The sequence below is a fragment of the Myotis yumanensis genome, unplaced genomic scaffold (assembly GCF_028538775.1).
Source record: "Myotis yumanensis isolate MYYU_CA2020_CCGP unplaced genomic scaffold, mMyoYum1.0.hap1 SCAF_5, whole genome shotgun sequence".
Classification (NCBI taxonomy): Eukaryota; Metazoa; Chordata; class Mammalia; order Chiroptera; family Vespertilionidae; genus Myotis; species Myotis yumanensis.
Window position 1 is genome coordinate 23,485,432 of NW_027223756.1, and position 14,677 is coordinate 23,500,108.

General features: G+C 40.3%; 1 non-coding gene and 1 pseudogene across 1 annotated transcript; both read left to right on the forward strand.

The window, feature by feature from the left end:
* Nucleotides 1-2,662: 2,662 nt before the first annotated feature.
* Nucleotides 2,663-2,765, forward strand: LOC139011956 (small nucleolar RNA U13). Its single transcript, XR_011471757.1, has one exon. It is a non-coding gene; the product is annotated as a small nucleolar RNA U13 (small nucleolar RNA).
* Nucleotides 2,766-12,940: 10,175 nt separating this feature from the next.
* On the forward strand, nucleotides 12,941-14,136 carry LOC139010098 (ELAV-like protein 1; annotated as a pseudogene).
* The last annotated feature ends 541 nt before the right edge of the window (nucleotides 14,137-14,677 follow it).

Genomic DNA, 14,677 nt, shown 5'->3' on the forward strand with positions numbered 1-14,677 from the left:
CTTGCTGGCTGTGTGATCCTGGGTGAGTCACATTCCATCTCTGACCCCTAGTTTCTAAGATCAAAATACTCCCCAAACCAGTACCTTTCCCAATAACTCACCCCTACTTGTTGTCCTGAAAGATAGGGGGGACTTGGGTTTGAGTCTTATGTCAGTACTTATTAGATATGTGACTTTGAACAAGTACTATTGCCATTGAGTGCCAGTGTCCACACCCTTAAAGTAACAACAAATGACCTTGACAGAGATTGGCATCTATGGCTTCTGCTTCATTACATTTCATTGAATATATCAAAATTGGGACTTTCACTATTTTATGTGGTAAAGTGAACATTTCAAAATAACCCAAACGTCTTTCAGTAGAAGACTTGTTAAGTAAATGGGACATTTACACAATGGAATCCTGAGAAAAATATTAAAAAATAGATAATTATAATAGAATAAAGGCTAAAAATTATGAAGTGGAGGAAAAAAACAAGTTATAGAACAGGATTGCTAATTAGATCTCATTTTAATTTTTATTAAATAAAAAAGCATATAAATAATATATGAATATGCACATGTATATGTGTATAGAGATAAAAGCATGGTTGGATATACACCAAACACTAACATACCTGTATTGTTACCTACTGTGTGTTTGTTATATGTGTATGTGGATGTTGGGGAGTGAGGGATGATGAATTATACAAGATTAGAATCTATTAGGGAGGATATCACTTTTCCTATTAAAGAGTAGGCAATTTGTGCCAGGCTCTTGTGCATAATCATTCAAATAACCTGAGAGGTAATGATGATACCGACAATGATGACTATTATTATTCCCATTTTACGGATGAGAAAAGTGAGATGCAAAGAGGTTAAACAACTTGCTCAGTATCACACTATTGTAAGGTGCCAGAGCCACAGCTCTAACTGTGGCACTGACTTCAAATTTTTCCCTTTTAACCAATATTTAACTTCTTAGCTAATTGCTTTTGAAAATAGATAAATAAATAAATGCTTATCAGCAGAGTGATTTGCTAATTCCTAGATGGCCAATCTTTCTTCATCACAATGAAACCTATCACAGATTTCTCCATTTTCCATTTAATATGGAGAAACAGTTCCCACATCGGAATGCATATAGGAAAAGGGATGCCTGTCTATATTAGATTAATATCCATCAGTAGTATTTGTTCCTACCAACATGTAGTTTAAACCTTGAAATTATCCCTTTGTTTTCCCTACCATTAGGAACAGTCAATAAATTGAGTGAGGGGAAAATTCCAGCATCTACCAGTAATAATTAAAAACACGTCATTTTCTGTTTGCTTCTGCTTACTGCCCCGGTCTCTAATAATTTGAGGACGAGTGAATGTCTGTAAACCAGAGACTCATGATCTGAGAGTAAAAATAGAAATGGAAAAGACAGAAAATATCATTTAATGGGAACACAATTGGCCAGTTTACCAGCAGGCTCCAAATAGAAATAGTTTTGGAAAACAATGGGAAAATGTCAATTCTGTCTCATAAACCTTTTTGGAGGCCAATCCAGCCAGCTTTTGCAGCAAAGAGCATAAGCGATAGGGGGAAAGAGGGAGGTGGGAGCATCAAGCATAACCCCACCCTCAAACCCCAAGCGTGGTGGTTAGCAGTAGCATCAAATGAACAAGGAAGTTCACATAATTGCCCCAAATTCCTTACTTCATGACTTCAACCTTTCTGAAATCCCATGTTCCCTATCTGTGAAATCACATCCTTCCTACTCCATTTCTCACAGGAAACAATGCCAAAGTATGGATTCTTTGTTGAGTGCATTGAACATGAAGGATTTAAAAATAGACTTGGTTAATGCAACCTAATACCCTAGGCCAGTGACACAGATACACTGCTTTTCTTTTTCCTCTTTTCCTCGTTCGGGTCCTTATGAACCTTGGCCTCTGCTTGTCCTGACCAGTGGTCGGCAAACTCATTAGTCAACAGAGCCAAATATCAACAGTACAATGATTGAAATTTCTTTTGAGAGCCAAATTTTTTAAACTTAAAAGGTAGGCACATTGTAATTAACTTAATTAGGGTACTCCTAAGGCTTAGGAAGAGCCACACTCAAGGGGCCAAAGAGCCGCAGTTTGCTGACCACGGTCCTAGTCTCATTGTATGTGAAGCTGCCAAAAATCTATTTGGTAGATGCATTCCTGTTCTGTGTTTCATCAAACATGTTTACTAACATGTCAAAATGATGGAGACTAGTTTTGTTTCCAAAGGAGAATAGAGTTCCACATGGCTCAGGGACAGAAACTACCAGGCATCATCAGACCCATATCCTCTCCTTCCGGGACCTGCAGCCAGAATACCTTTCCCAGGCTGCTTGTGGTCAGATGTGCTTGGTTCATAAAAATCTCCCAGCTCTCATCCTCCATGCTCTGTCTCCCTCCCCGGACTTGGTGCCAAAAAGCGTAGAAATCTGAGCAGCTATGTGTTGAAGGTAGCAGGGCTCTGGAGTAGAGAAACCTAGACACCTGTACTGCCCTGTGGAGCTCACCAATCAGGAGCATCTATTATGGGTTTTGTAAGGGCAAGAAATAAATGTCTCTTTATGCATTTGGAGGGTTGTTTGTTACAGCAGCTGTTTTCACCTAACAAATGCAAGTTTTCTGATACTAAAAAAGAGACAGACATGATCCTTTTGTAGTTCATAAGCAAGATGATTGGGTGTTCACGCTCTTGTGTGAGATGAGCCTCCCACAAACCTGTTAGGACTTCAGCACATTAGCCATCTGACATGAGAAAAAAATAAAATAATAGCTCGGCAGGCGTGGCTCAGTGGTTGAGTGTCGACTTATGAACCAGGAAGTCATGGTTCAATTCCTCATCAGGGCACATGCCTGAGTTGCAGGCTCAGTCCCTAATGTGGGGCATGTAGGGGCAGCCAATCAATGATTCTCTCTCATCATTGATGTTTCTATCCCTTTTTCTCTTCCTTCCTCTCTGAAATCAATAAAAAATATTTTAAAAATAAAATGAAATAAATTAAGAGACAGACACAAAGAGGCCATGATTAAGAATTTGATCAGCCCTGGGCGGTGTGCTCAGTGGTTAGAGTGTTGGCCCATGCACCAAAGGGTCATGGGTTCTATTTCAGGTCAAGGACACATACCTGGGTTGCAGATTCAATCCCTGGCACCAGTCAGGGCATGTGTAGGAGGCAACCAATCCATGTGTCTCTCTAAGATCTATATTTCTCTCTGTCTCTTCCTCTGCATCCATCCCTCTTTTCCTATCTCTCTCTCTCTCTCTAAAAATCAATTAAAAAAATATCCTCGGGTGAGAATTTAAAAAAAAGGTATTTTATCAGGTTGATAAAAAGGCTAGAATGTCAGCAAAACTCCATGATCATCCATTATAGCTGAGAAAACAGAGGCCCCACAAGGATGACTGAAAGGCCAAGAAATCAGATCAAAAGAACTAAATAGTTCAATATAACCAAACAAGAAGCTTTTAAAAAGAGTTTCCTACAGTAATTCAATAGTGCTAAGATGCTCTAAAATGCTTATATTGGGGTTGAGTAATATTTTGGAGAGATGAAAGGAAAATACTAAGGAGAGGATGAAGAGAAACAATAAAATGGCATCAGTATGAGGACCTGCGGAGAAGACAGCCAGGGACAAATGCTCATTGTCCTGCCTGGCAACAGGATTTGAGGTACATGAAAACATTATATTGAATTTTATATTAATAGCCTTGTTATGATGTGACATAACTCTCTTCAATCAATATAATGCATTTCCTGGGATATTTTAAGGAAATCAAGGAAAACATGCTGCAGGTCACACCCAGCTTATAGGAGCATAGGACAGATAGAAAAATTAAGAGTGGCAGTATCTACTCATCAGCAGCCAGCCCTATGAGAAAGACCTGAATAAGGACAAAATATAAGCCTCCAAGAACTTTTGGGGATGATGGGAGGATGCTGGATTTTCTACTACATGTGAGTATGTGGTAATGCAAAGTATTCTTTAGCATGGGCTCTGAACTTGAACTGCTAATGGCTTAACCCAAGTGTCACCAGTAACTAACTTGTTAATTTATTTATCTGGGCTTCAGTTCTGGACCCTGTAAAAAGAAGATGATGCTAGAATCTATCTCCTTGGGATGCTATGAGGAACAAATTAATTAAATAATGTTAAGAGAAATAAATAGTGTCTGGCATAGAGTAAGCCTTCAACAGACTTCATCTATTATTGTTATTATTACTATATATTATTGCATGTGGAAGACAATGTAGTAAAGTCAGAAATGGTGATGACTAAAACTTTTAGAGTATGGAGTTGTATGTAGTGACTTATGACATTTATGTACAACTATTGTATGTGAATGTAAAATTAGCTGACAAAGCAAAAAGTGATTGCCTGAAGAAACATTATTAAAATGAGATTATTTTTTTCTGCCAAAATGGCTAAAATTTGAAAGATTTCCCATTCTTGAATTTAAACTGGAATTTCTATATATTGCCTGCAGGAATAAAAATGGGTACAACCACTTTGGAAAGTTATTTAGTACTAGAGGCCCGGTGCACAAGATTCATGCACTGGAGGAGGGGGGGTGTCCTCTCCTCTCAGCCCAGCCTGCATGCACCCTCTTGCAGTCTGGAAGCCCTCAGGAGATGTCCAACTGACAGCTTAGGCCTGCTCCCCTAAGGGGCCTAAGCTGGCAGTCGGACATTCTTAGCGCTGCCGCGGAGGTGGGAGAGGCTCCTGCAACCACCTGGCTTCTGGCTGAGCAGTGCCTCCCCTGTGAGAGTGCACTGACCACCAGGGGGCAGCTCCTGTATTGAGCGTCTGCCCCCTGGTGGTCAGTGCACTGTCATAGCGACCAGTTTTTCCACCGTTCAGTCGATTTGCATATTAGCCTTTTATTATATAGGATTATCTGTCAATATTGAACATACACAGAACCAAGGCCCAGCAAGTACACTCTTAGATGTAGACTCAGTATCTGATCACTAAAAATTCTTCAGAATGATATTTATCACAGCATTATTCTTGATATCCTCAAACTGGATTCAGCCCCAATGTCCATCAGGAATAGAATGGATAAATAAATAAATTCACACCATGGAATACTACAGAGCAATAATAATAAAGAGTGAACACCTGCTACATACAAAAACATGGCCACTTCTCACAAAAATAATGTTGAGAGAAAAAAATCCAAACACAAAGGATTAGATACTATATGGCTCATTTGTATACAATGAATATGCAGAATTATAAATACACTAGTGGCCCGGTGCACAAAATTCATGCACATTAAAAGGGGATTAATTAGAGGAAATATTTTAATATTGCTATTTGCCCTTTCTCTATAATAGAAGTGTCAGAGAGGAAAGAAAATTAGTAAAATGTATATGAAAATCTTCCTCCTGTCAGAGTCTGGGGTGCACCAGGGGACCCAGAGTCAAGGCCCCGCCCACCCACGTGCACCTCAAAATCTCATGAGACCCAGACCCAGACCCGGCCACCTCCCCCCGCCCCCATTGGGCTAGATCCAGACCCGAATGGTCCCACCCTTGTCAAGTCCACCGGGCAGGGGGGCACAGCCCACAGCCTCAGGTCCTCTGTCAAGCCCCACCAAAGGGGGGTGCAGCCTCAGGTTCCCCATCAAGCCCTGCTGGGTGGGGGGTGTGGCCTGAGGTCCCCCAGCCCGGGTTGAGGGGAGCAGCCTGAGGTCCCCCAGCCCAGCACTGGGGTGGAGGGGCACACCTTAAGGTCCCCTGAGGTCCCCCAGCCCAGTACCAGGACTGGGAGTGTGGCCTTAGGTCCCCTGGCCTGGCGCCAGGGTGGGGGGCACAGCCTCGGGTCCCCTGGCCCAGTGCTGGGTCAGGGGGCGCAGTCTGAGGTCCCCGTCAAACCCCGCCAGGCGGGGAGGGAGCAGCCTGAGGTCCCCCGGCCTGGCGCCAGGGTAGGGGGCACAGCCTGAGGTCCCCTGTCAAGCCCCACGGGGGCTTGGGAGGGGTGCAGCCTCAGGTGCCTGCTGATTGCTCGTTAAAGCTCATTACAGGAACTCAGTCTCCGTTGTGGGCTCAGCCATCTTGTGTTATGGAAACCCCACCTCAGCTGTGGGTGCAGCCATCTTTCTGGTGGAGTGATGGTCAATTTGCATATTCCCTCTTTATTATATAGGATAATGAATGTACAGTGTTGAACATTATACAGTGAAATGACTGTGTAGTATTACATATCCAGGTAGTAATGACCCTGGAGAGGCAGGGATAGTGATGGGGTGGGGGCATGAAAAGGATTTGTAGTAATGTGCTAGTTCTTTCCCTGGGAAGTGGTTGCACAAGTATGTTTACTTTGCCATAGTTCTGTGAACTATACACTTACAACTTGTGCCCTGTTACTCCTCGGTATGAAGATTTTTATAAAGAAGACCTTTGAACCCAGCCAACGTGTCTCAGTGGTTGAGTGTCAACCTACAAACTAGGAGGTCAAGGTTTGATTCCTGGTCAGGGTACATGCTGGGGTTGCAGGCTTGATCCCCAGTGGGGATGGGGGGATGCAGGAAGCAGCCAATCAGTGATTCTCTCTCATCATTGATGTTTCTATCTTTCTCTCTATTTCCCTTCTTCTCTGAAATCAATAAAAATATATATATTTTTAAAAAGAAGACCCTTGATAAGGACGGATACACTGTTAGCCCCAACTAGATCCAGGTGGTGCTTGCTCTATGCTCCCAGAATCAAAAACTTTCAGTCCCCATCATTGTTCAGAAATGAAACCACAGAAAAGACTCTGGCCTCACCACAGAATAACCTAAAGACAATGACATTTCTTAAAGGAATTAAACAACTAAAGCACATATTATGGTCAGTTCTCCACAAGCCAATAATTCCATTCAAAGCTGTTCCCAGACATAGAAAAATAAAAAAAAAGACCTTCCATTTCCACAAACCTTATTTGTCTTAATATTTCCATTGTTCTGCACAACAGAACTTTATTAAAAAAATAATTAGGTATTTTATATTCAATGTTGAAATGCATTTGAATAAGGTTTTTGAAAAAAAGTGATTTTTGAGTCTTTCTGTAGAAAATATTCAAGTTCAGTCATTTTTTTTTTTACATTTGGTGATACCATTTTACCCCCGCCCCAAATATTTCATTATAAATTTAATAATCAACTCACATCACAACAGCAAAAAATGTTATCTTCAACACTACTTACACTTGTAGTTTTTTATTGTGTGTTTGCTTCTTTAATTTTCATCTCACCCATGAAACTAAGCTTCATTGGAGTCGGAATTAAATTATTGTTGATTATGTATACAATACCTAGAATATATACGAATAAATAAATGACTAAAGTTTTTAAGACTTACCAGTGTTAATATGTTTCCATCATTTTTAAGGGAGCAGCAATAAATAAAATCTTATGCAGATCCCTAATCCATTAAGTATATACAAGTAAAACTATGGTGTGGGGTTGTCCTCAGGTGTGTCTATACAATCCTCTAAGTCTGAAGGTCTGAGAACCAAGAATATTGATGTCTGAGGGCAGGAGAAGATGGATGTCCCAGCCGAAGCAGAGGGCAAATGCACCATTGCTCTAACTTTTTGTTCTATTTAGGACCTCAACAGTTTGGATGGTGCCCACTCACATTTATTCAGTCTGCTGAATCAAATGCTAATCTCCTACAGAAATATGCTCATAGACACACCCAGAAGTAATGTTTTAACAGCTCTCTAGGCATCCCTTAGCCCCTCAGGTTGACTCATAAAATTAACCGTCACAGTGACATTTAAAAAGGCTTGAAGAAATTGATAGAAGAAACCATGAACACAACTAGAAAAAGAATACTTTAGACTAAGGAAAGGTCAAGTTAAAGGCCCTGAGAAGCGTGTTTGGTGCTTTGGAAGAACAGGAAGAAGGTCAGCATGGATAGAACAAAGTGAGCAAAGGGCAGAGTTTTAGGAAGTAAGGTCAGAAAAGTAATAAGGGGTCACACCATTCACTGATACTTGGTCCAGTTGAAGCAGAAATAAATTTAAAAAATTAGACCTCAGCAGTCTACATATGTAAGGCTGGTTTTTTGTTTTTTGTTTTGCTCAGTTATTCACAGGGCATTATCCCCTGCACTGAAGGATTGCTGGTTTGATTCCCGGTCAGGGCACAGGCCTGGGTTGTAGACTAGATCCTGGGTAGAAGGTGTGGAGGAGGCAGCTGATCAATGTTTCACTCTCACATAGATGTTTCTCTTTCTCCCTTTCTCTCTAAAAATCAATGGAAATCTTTTTTTAAAAAAAAGTTTACGGTTCCATCCACATAGAAAATGCAGACAATATAATGTTCAGCATTTAAAATGATGGATGCAGCATTTATATGCAGAGCATAGTATAACCAAGTGAAAGTGTGCCAACATTTAAGTAGCAGTATGATGGGGGTGGAACATTATTTTCCTATGTTTTATTCATTGATTGTGTACAATTTTTTAATAATAGAAAAATAAACTCTTTAAATGGAAAAAAATCAAATAATAGGAGACAGAATTATTCCCTATTGGAGAAACTCTCTATTTAGTAAGAGGCGCAATAGAGATGGTTTCTTTTACTCTTAGGATAGACTGTATCTTAACTAATCAAAGCCTTAATCTAAGTTCCAATCTCTTTGGTTGCATGTGATTAACACAATAGTTAAACTTTTGTCAAAGCTGCTTCCCTTGCAATCTCTCTTATCCCATTACTGCAGCTTTTAATTCACTTGTCATATCATAATGCTTCAACCGACAAAATTGCACATATACAGATGTCATAGCCAACTGTTGCAAGTTTCTGGGATCCTAATTACATAGATGAAAGCTTGCATCACATGCAAATGGATTGAAACTCTTCGTGGAAAGAGGAATGGGAAAAAATATGCTGTATTAAAAATATCTTTAACAGTCTTTAGGAGAAAAAAATAGGAATTGGATCTGAGATGAAATTATACCATTCAACCGTATTACACGATCTCAGTCTCAGATTTGAAAGGATCTGTCCACACTTCTCCTCATCCAGAAACAACAACCTTTTTAAACTACTTTGTTATTTCAAACCCTAAATGATGGATACATAAGTGTTATGCTTTCTTCATATTGTTGTAGAGTATATTCTAACAAAAGATAAGGGATCTCTCAGACATTAAGTTAAGCCCAGAATGTCAATCCAACCAATATATTAATTCCAACTACACATAAATATTTGGGATTCCATTGAATGAGGTGAATCCAACTTTTTGCTTCTTTTTAAGGTTAACCAAGAAGCATCAACCAACATTAACCTCTTCACTTTGATCATAACAACAAAACATTCCAGATATTTTATGCAGACAAAGAGTTGAAGTCCAAACTTCTGTTTTTCTTACATTCCTCAAATTACTTTAGAAAGTGAATAAATAGCGAGTATGTTGTTTTGGTAACCCAAGAGATTTCAGGTATATAAGTGTTTTTGCCAAAATTTAGCATTCTTCCTTCCCTTGGGTCAGGAATTATTTTTCCTACTCACAATTGTTTTAAATTCATCTTCACTTGCCGAAACCGGTTTGGCTCAGTGGATAGAGCGTCGGCCTGTGGACTGAAAGGTCCCAGGTTCGATTCCGGTCAAGGGCATGTGTACCTGGGTTGTGGGCACATCCCCAGTGGGAGATGTGCAGGAGGCAGCTGATCGATGTTTCTCTCCCATCGATGTTTCTAACTATCTATCTCTCTCCCTTCCTCTCTGTAAAAAATCAATAAAATATATTTTTAAAAAAATTCATCTTCACTCATTTATAGATTAAGGATAAGCCTACTATATTCAAGTTTTAATAGCACATTGGGTCAAAAACAGAGAATACTCTAGGGCAATGGCTATAGCCTGCTTTAAAAGCATAGGCCTAGGGGTCAAAGTCCATGGATTTCAGTCCAGCTTTTCCACTTACAAACTGGGTGACCTTAGGCAAGCATCCTAACCTCTTTGAGACTCATGCCTTCATTCATAAAATAAGGATAACAATAGTATCTCCCTTCAAGGAACATTACGTGACTAAATGAATTAACACATGGGAAGTGCTTGCAGTGGGGCCTGGTACCTTGGGTGTTAATAGAGTGTTAGCTGTACTTATCATCGCCAACGTTTGTGTGCAGCTCCAGGAAATTCTTTGGAGATGATTACACCCACCCTTCCAGATAATATGGTAGGACTGATAATTAATCTCTCTGGTTCATTTAAGTGAACATCTGGTCAAGTTTTCATTCCAAACAATATCAGTTGGAATGACTCAGCCAGACCATGACTAAATAAGGCAAACATTCCCTAATTCTACTGTATTGCTGACCAAAATTTTTTTTTTTACCCTCTGCTAAGTGCCAGAGACAATGTTAAGGCAGGGTGGAAACTCATTTCATTTTACAGACAAGGGAGTGTTCAAGCTAAATACGTAATTCCAACTACAAATATCTGGATACAATATTTCTTTAAAAAGCAGATACTTACAACACCTTTCATATTCTCTAGGAACCTATCCACCAAATCCTTTATTTGTGTGATAATTTCTCCCCCATAGAGAGAAAAGTAGGAGCCAATAGAACTAATTTATGAATGGCAGTCTTCAGCAAAGTTTCATGCTGGTCTGCAAAATATAACACCTTCTTGTCCACAAAACCTGATGCCCCATGGATTCTAAAAACAGCACAGCCTCATTACTCCCATAAGAGTAATAATAGAGATAAAGGTATCTTTGAGGTTGTCTCTTGTTCAAATGCCACCTTTTAGACAGGAGATAATTTAAGAGTGAAGCAGAAAACGGACTTATTTCAGGTCATGTGACAAGTTTAGAACAAAAGTGGGACTTAGCTCCTAAGACTGTCTTTGCACACTATTCCTACGCTTCCCCAAACTCCAATTATTGGAAAAAAAAAAGGGGGGGGGGGCGGATCTTGGCACATTAACTTCCAGAGAGCTATCAGTGTCAATTTCCTTCTTCCATTGTCTATTTGCAAACTGAAACCAAAGTTATTTCCATCCTGATCATCTGGATACCATATGTAGCAAACTTGGCACTTTAACAAATAAACACGTTGTGAGCGTGCCAAAAAAATGTCAGTAAGCAATCCACAATACCTTGCACCTGGGATGATCGATTATTGAAGACTCAGGATGGGTAGGTCCTGGGCTAATGTTTTATAGGGAATACTTCATTTACTGCTCACAAGAACCTTATGATATACTGGTAGTTAATATTGATTGCACTCTTTAACAGATGAAAAGAATTGAGGCTTAGCAAAGTTAAGTCATAGTCTAGTCATTCATACACTTTGGTGGTCTCATCCCCAAGCCGATTGGTAAACCTTTTTTTCTAATTGGGGGTTATCACTGCCATCCACAGATCTATCACTGTCTAATTGTTCCATTTCTGGCTTTACAGTTCACACGAGTGCATTCAAGGTTTGTCAACCTGATACTGTTTTTTCCAGTGTTTTATTTATTTCACAAACACTTATACAATAGTTCGGTGTCAGGCATTGTTCTAAGCAATCTATATATATCACATATATCTTTCATCTTCACCACAACTCAATCAGGTAAAAATTAATGTCCTCATTTTATAGATAAGCAACAAAGGCATTTGTGTAACTTGCCCAAAGTCATGTAGCTAGTAAATGACATACGCTACCACAAAAGTAATATCATTTGATATTATACCTTTTTCACTTCTTTCTTTTTTTTAAGAGCATATTTTTAAGAGAAAACTTAAAGGAGAAGTGTTTTTATAGGAGGAAGATAGGGTCATCTCAGATTTCTCCTCATATCTGTTACGCAATAAAATTCATGCCAGTAAATGTGAAGATCTAATTGGCTTTACTAAGCAATTCATGAATCTGGTGGCATCCCATCCAGCAACTAGAAGTACATGCTGAAAAGTTATACAAAATGGAAGGTTTTGCCTGACTGGTGTGGCTCAGTGGTTGAGCATCGACCTATGACCGGGAGGTTCTGGTTTGATTCCTGGTCAGGGCACATGCCCAGGTTGTGGGCTTGATCCCCATGGGGGGCCTGCAGGAGGCAGCTGATCAATGATTCTCTCTCATCATCGCTGTTTCTATCTCTCTCCCTCTCCCTTCCTCTCTGAAATCAATTAAACCAATTTTTTTAAATGTAAGGTTTTTATAAGTAGAAAGAGATTGGGACTAAGAATTTATAAAAGTGGGTTATTTCAGGCAATGACATCTTTCCTCAGGGACAGGCAAGGGATCTCATCGGACAGATTACCTCACTAGTGTTGAGCAGGACATTCCAGACTGATGGGTGTAAAATTTTACTCCTGGGAGAGGCTGAAACTGCAATTAGATTAGGTATTAAGTTTTGGCTTGGTGATGTGGCTTAGCAAAAGTGACTCCATTTTGGCCAGTTTCTTTCTTTTTTAACATCTCTCATACCATGGTAACCTTGGGATATGCCAAAGATCACAATATGAAAATTACTGCTTTGGAATGTGCTTGAATAATTTTTTTCTTCCTCAGATTTTTCACATAATTGTTACCTGTTTTCAACCCAAAGGAATTGTGTTGCCACAAGTAAGGGATGATTACTCCACCATTAAAAGGGATTATTATAAGGACTATATAATAACATGGCAAGGCAGCTATCATGTAATAAGTGGAAAAAATGAACAATTTTGCATGCACTGTATGATTATAGCTACATAAAAGTCTACTTGTATATGCCTATATTCTTTGAATGCCTGAGTAACAGCAGTAGAATCATGGGTGATTTTTTTTTTCAAATTTCATCTGAAGCTATTTAGCATCTAAAGAAAAATACCCTAACAGTGTCGGGCCACGGGCTGGAGCTGGTGGCCCACCCGCTCCCTCCACTGCTTCTGCTCGCCCTCCTCAGAGCAGCCCTGGGCCCGCCTGCCCGTGTCCAGATTTTTAAAAAATACAATGTCTAATGGTTATGAAGACCACATGGCCAAATCTGCAGGGATGACATTGGAGAAAAAATTTAATTGTCACCTACCTCCCTCCAAACGTGACCCTGAATAAGTTGCACAGTCTCTTCAGCAGCATTGGTGAAATTGAATCTGTAAAACTTATTCGGACAAAGTCACAGGACACAGCTTGGGCTATGGCTTTGTGAACTACGTAACTGCAAAGGAAGCAGAGAAAGCAACAAACACACTGAACCACCTGAGGCTCCAGTTCAAAACCATTAGGTGTCATATGCTCAGTGGTTGAGCATCGACTATAAACCAGGAGGTTACAGTTCATTGTATGATTATCTATAATAATAAAAACATAACATGCAAAATAGATCGGATGTCCTTCCGGACGACCTTCCAGACAAAGCTGGGGCTGTGAGGAAAGCCTGGTCCTGGATGCCAGAGGGAAGCTGGTGCCAGCAGCCAGGGGAAGGAAGGCCTATTCTTGCACGAATTTCGTGCATCAGGCCTCTAGTATCTATGTAAAAGGTCAACAGAGGTCAACAAAGATGCCTACTTGTATATTAGTGGGCTCCCCAGGACCATGATCCAGAAGGACATGAATGACATGTTCTCTCAATTCAGGCGAATCATCAGTTCCTGGGTCCTGGTGGACGAGATGAAAAGTTTGTTCAGAGGTGGGAGCTCATCCAGTTTGACAAATGGTCTGAAGCAGAAGAGGCAATGACCAGTTTCAATGGCCATAAACCCCCAGGTTCCTCTAAGCCTATTGCAGTGAAGTTCGCAGCCAATCCCAACCAGAACAAACACCTGGCGCTGCTCTCCCAGCTGTACCGCTCGCCATCTAGGTGGTTCGGAGACCCCGTGCATCACAGGCACAGAGATTCAGGATCTCCCCTGTGGGCATAGATCACCTGAGTGGGCTGTGGTGTCAGTGTTCTAGGCAACGGGTCTTCCGGCTAGTGCATCAACCTTGGGCAAGATGCCTCTGAGGGAATCCTCTGGCATATGTTTGGCCCCTTTGGTGCAGTCACCAACGTAAAAATGATTCTTGACTTGGACACCAACAAGTGCAAAGGTTTTGTGACCACAACAAACTATGACGAAGTCGCAATAGCCATAGCAAGTCTGAACGGCTATCGCCTGGGGGACAAAATCCTACAGGTTTCCTTCAAAACCATCCGTTCCCCCAGATAACTCACTTTTTGTACAGAATGGATAATTCAGAGAGAAGACGTTGAAGCGTTTTTGTTAGTGTACAACTCATTTTGTGCCAATGTTCACAAGTGTTTGTCTTAGTCTAAATGTGAAGTGAAAAGGTTTTTATACTCTGAGACACAACCAACATGTTCAAATATTTGAAATCCCACAATGTTAGACCAACTTTAAGTATCTTAAGTTATGTTCTTTAAAATATATATATTAAACAGAAATCTAAGTAGACTGAGCTGACTAACCAGTCCCTCAGGATGGTTTAACTTCTAAAACTGTCTAACACCCATTTCATTTGGTGTCTCCACAAACTGGAACAAAAGAAATGACCTTTGAGTTTTCATGTTTAAACTAAAGATGTTAGGAGCTGAGTGTGCATTTTCTCAATTGCTTCGACATTAAAAAATAATATATTTTGTTATTGATTTCAGAGAAGAAGGAAGAGGGAGAGAGAGATGGAAACATCAATGATGAGAGAGAATCATTGATGGGCTGCCTCCTGCATGCCCCACACTGGGGCTAGAGC